The sequence below is a fragment of the Rhinopithecus bieti genome, unplaced genomic scaffold, assembly GCF_001698545.2.
Source record: "Rhinopithecus bieti isolate Rb0 unplaced genomic scaffold, ASM169854v2 scaffold_2272, whole genome shotgun sequence".
Classification (NCBI taxonomy): Eukaryota; Metazoa; Chordata; class Mammalia; order Primates; family Cercopithecidae; genus Rhinopithecus; species Rhinopithecus bieti.
In genome coordinates this window covers 6,630,111-6,638,746 of record NW_016804163.1, presented here as the reverse complement: position 1 = coordinate 6,638,746, position 8,636 = coordinate 6,630,111, and the positions used below count along the sequence as shown (strand labels likewise).

The following is an 8,636-nucleotide window of genomic DNA, read 5'->3' as shown; positions in this document are numbered from 1 at the left end:
AGACATGTTTTAACACATGCTGTGGGGGACTAGAGTAATGAAAATGCTGAGAATTTATCTAGCAGACTTGGACCTAGGTTGAGAGGGGAGGTTTAAGTGTGTGTGTGTGTTTATTGTATTGAACCACTGTTAATAAGGAGTGGATCTCCTGCTGAAAACTAAAGGGGATGCTTTTAGTTCAGCTTCACATATTAGCAAGTCAATTTGTATGTTTTTCAGAATGTTTCTTTTTTTAACAGAATTATTTTATCACACTATTCCCAACTTTTTGCTTCTTCAGAAAGTACACATACAAATTGCATAATGGAAAGCTATATATTTAGTCTAAAAGAATCATAGAACTCACTTGAGGTCTAGTAATTTTGAACACCTCCCCCAATGCCACGTGAAAATTCTGGAATATTTAAGCATTATGTGGTTACTATGGTAGTACAATCTCAGCCTTATTCATTCCCTTCAGAAAATGAGAACTCACAGATATCTTTAAACAAATTCGATACCTTATAAAGATTATAGCAAATAGGTGTGCTATTTTTATGTGGCAGCATAAGAATTTTAGCCATCAAACCGGCACTATTCTACAGTAATGTTAAAGGTGGATAAAGTTTATTGAATGAGTTTATGTGAGTTAAAGTATTGAAGACATTTACATACATTTGCATGTATGTAACACTTTCTCTAAGAAACTCCACAATGCTGTATCTGCTCTATCTTCTGTTTTTAACATTGTGAGTAAATTGGACTCAAAATTTACTGATTTGTACAACTGTTATACAAATACATAACTATATTTCTTGTAACTCATTTCATCTTGTTCACCCCTATTCTGGCTGAAAATGTCTGGCTTTGTCCACCAAGGATGTCTCAGTCTCTCTTGAATTAAAATGTGTCAGCTTGAGTTAATTACTCAGTATTTTAGTTGCTCTTCCTCTTTCTCCCACATTGCACCCAGATGCAAAGGGAAATCTACAGAATATGATGATGTGGATTGATAGGTAGAGGGGGCCTGAGGGAGGGGGCTGCTTAAGTGACTACAGCTGTCATAATTCATAACTGGTTTTCTCATATTGGTCAAAGACCAAGCCTCCTGTGTGAATTCAGCCTGCATCTTGCCCAGGTTGGTGCAGCTGGTTTGGGCCTTTTACAGTGAAGTCCTTTTGTCCTTATATTTGGTGACCAGTGAACACCATTCGCAGTAGTACACATTCTGTCTGGGACATCTGGTAACATCATATGGAACCATCTCAGATATATGTTCTTAGATGCTGTGCTGACCACGGGGCCCCTGGGAGACATGGGTTTTCCAGGTCTTCCAGGAGACAAGGGATCTTCCAGGTTGTGTCCAGGGAAGTAAGAAAGAAGCTTCCTATCTAGGATCTCCACTCATCCTCAAATGTTTCTGGAAGTCTTTATTGCAGTCTCTCTTCTGAGATTCAGTTCAGAGGGAAGAGAGGAGAGTAAAGTCTAACCTCATGTCTCCCTCTCTCTCTTTCATGCCTCAGCATCTGAACCTATAGTGACCAGAAGAAATTTCTTCCTGTGGGGTGCAAACTTTCCTTATCTCATATATCTTTATGTCTTTTCACTAGGACTAACTGTAAAACTATGTTCAGATGTGTAAGCTTTGCTCTTAATATGAAAAATGCATTTTTTTTTTGCTTGTTATATAATCATCCCACATACCCTTAAGCAAGCCAGACTTGCAACTCACTGTCTTATAAGGGAATTTAATGATGTCTAATGAGGCCTCCAAAGCAGAGCAAGGTTCCCTTTCTCTAGGCTGTCTCCAAAGAAGTGGGGAGGGAAAGCAAGATGGGGGATTAGCTCCTGATTTAGGCTCTTTCTAAAAAGTTGGAAGGAAAAACATCTTTATCTTTCTTGGCTATTCTTTTTCTTAGAGCCACACTTGAGGTTTTCTACATACAGTGGCCACAAGGCAGCTGTTGATGTGTTTTACTTTCTTTTTTTTCAAAGTTGTAAGTAGGGAGAAGGTCTTTTTACGAGTCCCTTGTGAACGGCAGTCTGGTTCCTCTGGTGTGGTCAATCTTAGGCTTGCCTCATCTGGTTTCAGTGGTCCTGGAATCTGAGTTGGACAAAAGGCAGCCTGGATGTGTACTTGTGCCATTCTGTGTCACTGGCCAATCTGAGAAGTAGCGCTAGGGAGAAACTAACTCACAAGAGAGGGATCTTGAGAGACTAAATTGGAGACAAGTTCACAGGAAGGGGGCGTGGAAATCAGAGTTCATCATTTCCTGGACCAGCTCCCAGGTGGGTTTCAGATGTCCGTTGAACTGAAGGGGCAGGAATGTTCTGAGAAGTTAAAGGAACATAGTGTAGAAAGATACATCAGATAACAAAATATATCAACCATACTCCCCTTCATGGCTACCGGCGGAAGGAATCCATGAGTTAAGTGCCTTGTAAAATGTTTCCATAATCTTTTGGGGAGTGGCAGGAATGAATTTCTTACCATGGGATGGAAAGAGCCATCTACTAAAGACACCACTTGTGAAAAAGCGAGCACCCAATTCACTCCTCATAGCTGGGAGCCTTTATCTGAAGTCACTGAATTTCTAGAGAAACCATCGATGGTAACCAGGGTGATTTTTCACGCAAGCATGTGTGCGTGTGCCTCTGCACGTTTTCTCAGGAGAGATTCTGGGGCTTTCAGCAGATTCTCAAAAGAGTGCCTCTCTGCAAAATATCAAGGGCCATTAGATGAATGGAAATGTTGCGCTAACAAGTAACATAAAACTTGATGCCTTAAAACCCTTTTCTCTTTCCCAGAAATTCCAGTCACACAGAGCAAAGTCACTGATCACAAAGTTCATTTCTATTTTCAGGAATCCCTTTTGTGATAAAAGTCATACAAAAATGTCCACTTAAAAGAGAATAACAATAAAAAACAACAACAAAAGAGAACAAAGTCTTGTCTTGGGTGTTTTGTGGACACTCTCATAAGGGCATTTACTACCAATAAGCAAGGAATGGAGAATATCTTTAAATCACTGACATTTCTTATAGGGTGTCCAGCTTTGGAAATTCATCTGTAAGCCAAGAAGTGTGTGCGTGAGGATGAGCAGTGGCTTATGATAAATAACTTACTGTAAAGGGCAAGTTTCAGTGAGGAATTAACGATTCGTCCTCAGGAGGCCTTTATTTACTATTAAAAACCCGAGTGCCTTTTGCTGTTAGCAGGCTGATACTTACAGGGAAATTGATTCTCTTCACAGAATTTCCCGACGGTCCCAATAAGCCATTAAGGGCTCCTGGTTTTACCTTCCTTGGTTTAGTAGCCGCTCTGCCATGGTCAGCATCGTTTTCTCTGCAGCAATTAGTGGCAATAAGTGGGAGCTCGCACAATTGATGGTGTAATATGCCTGGACAGTGTGCAAGCAGCAGTTATGAAATGCTTCATTGAGCAGAGCTCTTGTACTCAATGCCTCCCTCCCATCAGTTTTCCAGGTAGCAGAGCCTAATGAAGGCACACAGCAGGCGGTGCAGAGACTGGAGGAGCTCCAGTGCAGAGCTTTCTGTCCTAGTCAGAAGGACCAGACTTTGCTTAACAGGCTTGCTGTGGATGCCTTCATCTACCACCCCAACTGATACAACTCAATTAATCCTGAAGAGGTTTTGAAGAAAAGAGGCTTTTCCGTCTGTCTCTGACAGCGTTTTTGTGTTCTAGCATTCCTTCTTGATTTTTTTTTTTTTTTTTGGAATTTCCATCTCTCTGTTTATAGTCCCCATCTGTTCCTGCATGTTGTCTACTTTTCCATTAGAATCTCTAGCATATTAATCCTAATTGTTTTAAATTCACAATCTCATAATTCCAACATCCCTGCCTTATGAGATTCTAGTCCTGATGCTTGCACTGTCTCTTTAGGATAGTTTATTATTATTATTATTATTATTATCATACTTTAAGTTCTGGGATACATGTGCAGAACATGCAGGTTTGTTACACAGGTATACACATGCTATGGTGGTTTGCTGCACCCATCAACCAGTCATCTACATTAGGTATTTCTCCTAATGCTCTCCCTCCCTTAGCCCCCCACCCCTCGAAGGGCCCTGGTGTGTGATGTTCCCCTCCCTGTGTCCGTGTGTTCTCATTGTTCATCTCCCACTTATGAGTGAGAGCATGCAGTGTTTGGTTTTCTGTTCCTGTGTGAGTTTGCTGAGAATGATGGTTTCCAGCTTCAGGGTTTGCTTGTTGGTTGGTTGGTTTGCCTTTTAGTATACCTTGTGATTTTTTTGTTGTTGTGTTGAAAACTAACATGATGGATGGGGTAAAAGAACCACATAAGCTTTTCACGATGTGGTGGGAAGGAGCACGTGGGTGAGTGTTGGGGATGGAACTTTCTATAGTCTTATAATTACTTCTCCACTTGTACCATGGGCTGTGAACTTCACAAGTACTTCTCAGTCCCCTTCCACTCCCACCACCTTAGGTGGGACAGGTTGGCTTGGGTGGGCTGGAATTATTTTTTCCCCTTTTCCAGCAGTGGGAGGTAGAGTTGGGTACTTCCCACCTCTCAGGTCAGTTAGAGTCTGGTTGAAACTTCCATAGTTTAAGGTTGGGTGAAATAGTTTCTCTTGCGGGCAGGCCTTGTTAAGAAGAACAGAATGCTCTGGAATATTTTGAAACGATTCTCTTTCGCCTCTCCCTGCCAGAAGCATGAGTAGGCTTTTCTTGGATGTTCATTGTAAGAACCTAGAGGAGCTCCCACAGGTAAAATTTACAAAACTGCGAACAGCCCCCACTGCCCCCCAACCCCGCCGCTTCTATATTTGGGCTCCCCTGGAGTTTTTGACTCTCAGACTTGTCCACACCAAGCCTCCAGCAATTTGTCAGTTACAATTTGGGTTTGGTGTCCACGGTGGTTTCGTGCGTGGGTTTCTGCTCTGGTAAGCTATGATTCTGTATATCTGCTTGTCAGTCTCAAATTTTGGGACTTGTGGCTTGCCTTGTGACCTCACTTTTCTGACAAATCTAAGAAGGTTGTTAATTTTTTTGTTTGTTAAGCATTTTACTTGTTGGGATAGAGTGATGACTTCCAAGCCTCTTATAAGCCCACAGGGAACAAGAAGGCTGACTTATTTGAGTACAAAAATCTAATTCATTCATTATATTTTATACAAAGATTTTGGAAACCTTTCTCTGCTGTAAAAGGAGCCTCTCTAAGCATTTCCACTATCCTCATGGTTTAATTACTCAGTATATGCAGATGATTCTCTATATTATGTCTCTGACCCTGACTCTCTGCTATGCTATATATCCGCATGTCCATCTTGCTACCAGGTTGATATATTTGAATAAGCAAACCTCATACTCACACATCCACAGCTGCAGTCAATATTTCCTTGTCCCTATTCTGGGATCTTTACTTGCCTTCTGCTCTTCTCACAGCCTCTGTGTTCCCAATCAGTGGTGCTGACATTTACCCAGTTCCCTATGTCAAGAAAATAACAACTTATCTTTCCAGACTGCTAATCTCTCCCTGTCCCACATCCAGGCAATGAATAGGACCTGCTGCTTTTACTTCCTGAGTGTTTCTTGGACGCATTTCCCATCTCCACACTGTTACCATGGTTTTAGCTTGAGCCACGTGGACTCATTCCTGGATATTGCAAAAGTCTCTTAGGTCTCCATATCTTTGAAGTCACTCTTATGTAATCTCCTCCACACACTACACAGAGTGTCCTCTCCACAGCTACACATTGCAGAAGTCACCAAATTTGGTTACTTATTCTTTTCCACAGTATAATCTCCATTCCACTATACTGTGTTCCTTTTTAAGATGTTCTCGTGTCTCATTAATTAGGACAGCATAGTCTGATTTCCTCCTCATAGAACTAGTAACAGTTTCTCATTCTTTCTTGGTCCCTAGTCCACGTCCCTGTCCTTCAAGTGACTGGTCCTCATTGCAGCCCACCTGTAAATACGTGCAGGCTGACGGCCTGAACGCCTTCTCAGACTGCACACACACAGGCTATTGTGCAACTGCCATTTACACGCTCACAGATCTGAATTATCTATAGTGCACATATCTTTGCTGAAATGCAGCTGTGCCTATGACCAGAATTCCAAATAGACATGGCCCAAATTGAGCTCCCTACTTTGTTCCCAATCTCACTTTTCTTTCTGTTCATGTGTTTCCTGTGGTAGAGTTAACATTATCATCCACCCACTTGCCCAAGTCAGCATACACAGACCCATACCCAGTCTTCTTTTTACTTTAGAGACAGTAATTCCCTGGGCAATTCCCTCTTGTCCCTATGGTTCTAAATAATATCTAAGTGCTGATAGCTCCAAAAACCCTGCCTGTAGCCTGGAACTCTTTCATATGTAACTCCCTGCTTAATACCTCTTGGTGGGCAAAATCATACTTACTATTTTGGTATTCTTTAATGCTACTCTGCCATTACTCCTTCCCATCTTGGTTAATGGTACCATCCTCCCATGTCTCTGGCTCAAAACAGAGGAGTCCAGCTTGATATCTTTTGTTCTTACTTCTCATACTCATTCTATCAGCCCATCCTATCAGCGTTGTGTCTCCTGAATTCTAAACCAAACCACTTCTCATCATGTCTCCTGCTTCTACGCGAAGTCATTTGTTTTTACCTGGATTACTGTAGTGATCCCTTGATTTGACGTCCTGATTCTACTCTTATTCCCCATTCCCCCAGTAAAATGCATAGAGAGGCTAAAGAGATTTTTTGAAAAGAAGATATCAACTTATATCATTTCCTTGCTTAAAATCCTCAAATTGCTGCTCATTAAAATTAGATTACAACACTAGGACCTAAAAATCACATGGCTCTGGCTTCTGCCTACTCACTCTCCCTTCCCACTTGTTTACTCTTCTCATTTACCTTTGTTCCTACTCTTGAATAGTTTATGCTTTTTCTGATCTCAGGGACTTGGCATAAGGTTTTATTGACCCCCGAACACTCTTTTCTAGACACTTGCATGACTCTTTCACACCATTCAAATCTTGACTCAAATGTCCTGTTTTCAGAAACATATGCCTGACCTACCAATCTAAGGAGGCTTTGCAATCCTTTCCAGCTATTTATTACGTCATTGTACTGCTCGTTTTATTGCTAGCCCTGGCTACCTTCTGAAATAATCTAATTCACTGATTTGTTTATGCAGTTAGTATCTGCTTCTCACCAAGCCCATCTTCCACTAGGACATAAACTACGTAATAACAGGAATTTTGCCTAACTTCTTCACCATTTTTATTTTTAGGCCCTAGAAGCTTGGAGAGCATGTAGTAGATGCTCATTAAATACTTGTTGAATGAATTTAAAAGTTTACAGCTTCATTTTCTTTCTTTTTCAAATCTAATGTACATTTCATTAAATTCTGTTTTTTCATCTCTGACAGTGACTCACCTCTCCAGCCTCACTGTTCCTAACATAGTTTAGGTCTCCATCATCTCTCCTCTATACTGCTGAAATAACCTTATTTTTCTTGCCCACAGTTGTACTTCTCTCAGCTAATTCCTTAAAACATAGCCAGAGTAATCTCTCTACAATGCAAACTTGTTGGTGTTTTTATGTAGCTTAAACGATTTCATTGGTTTACCATTGCTTTTAGGATAAAATCTGAACTCCTTTGTGTGATTTCCAAGGGGTCCATGATCCAATCCCTGCTTAATCCTTCTCTCTCCCTACCTTGATCTTTGACCTTTCCTGGTTCCTAGAAAAGTGTTCTCTCTCTTGAATCTGAAGCAGAGAATGCATCTCTTCTCTCCACTTTTCCTTCTCACCTGTCTAGTTCTAACTGTACTTCAAATCTCACTTGAGTAGGCACCTCCTTCAGAAACTCACCACTGACCAGCCAATGCTGTGCCGAGTACTTCTTCCCTAAGTGAGCACAAAGAACTTTGTTTCCTCTATCTCAGAAATTAACACTTGGTATTCTAATTATATCCATCTAAAAGAGTTTAGTGGTTGAGAACAGAGACTCTGGTGTTGGACGGAGTGGGTTCATGTTAGTGGAACAGGAAGCCCTGGCCTCGCTGGCCTCTACTCTCCAGAAAACCCTCTAGTGGTTTTCACCCCCTTCCTTCCCCTCTGTCTTCATGACTCTCAACCCAAGTGTTTGTGGGCCTGGAGTAAGGGGGGTAGGGTACTTGTGCAGGATATTGATTTCTCGGAGGATGGTGGATGAGAGATCAAGTATGGAGGAGGGTATCCGTGGTGACGAGGGTGGATTTGACTTAAATATGCTTGGTAATAATAAGGATGGACAGTACTGGTCAATATCCCTGGGGGGTTGGGTGTTATGTGGGGGTTAGAGTTGATGTGTTACCTGTATTTTTGAATATCCTGTTTAAGATGTGCCAATCAGTTTGTGAGTATTTTTTTGCACATATCGTGCTGTATCTTTAGGATGTCTAGAATTTTTCTCTTCTATCTTCCTGGAATACTTTTTCTACATTGCTTTTCCATACAACATACTATCTCTCTTTGAAGACTTTTCACATATCTGGGTAAGTCCACACCAGGACTTCATGGTACATGCAAATCATCTATTTAAATGCTCATCTTTCTTTATAGGCAAAACCTCTCAAGAGCAAAGACTATGTCTTATTCATTTTTTTTTTTTTTTTTTTTTTTTTTTT

The 8,636-nt window shown here is 41.1% G+C and overlaps 1 long non-coding RNA gene across 1 annotated transcript in view; it reads left to right on the top strand.

The window, feature by feature from the left end:
• Positions 1-467: 467 nt before the first annotated feature.
• LOC108526360 (uncharacterized) overlaps positions 468-8,636 on the top strand; it is a 41,161-nt gene continuing 32,992 nt past the window's right edge. The window contains exon 1 of the long non-coding RNA XR_001884504.1: positions 468-728. This is a non-coding gene — a long non-coding RNA (uncharacterized LOC108526360). The remainder of the gene's footprint in view (positions 729-8,636) is intronic.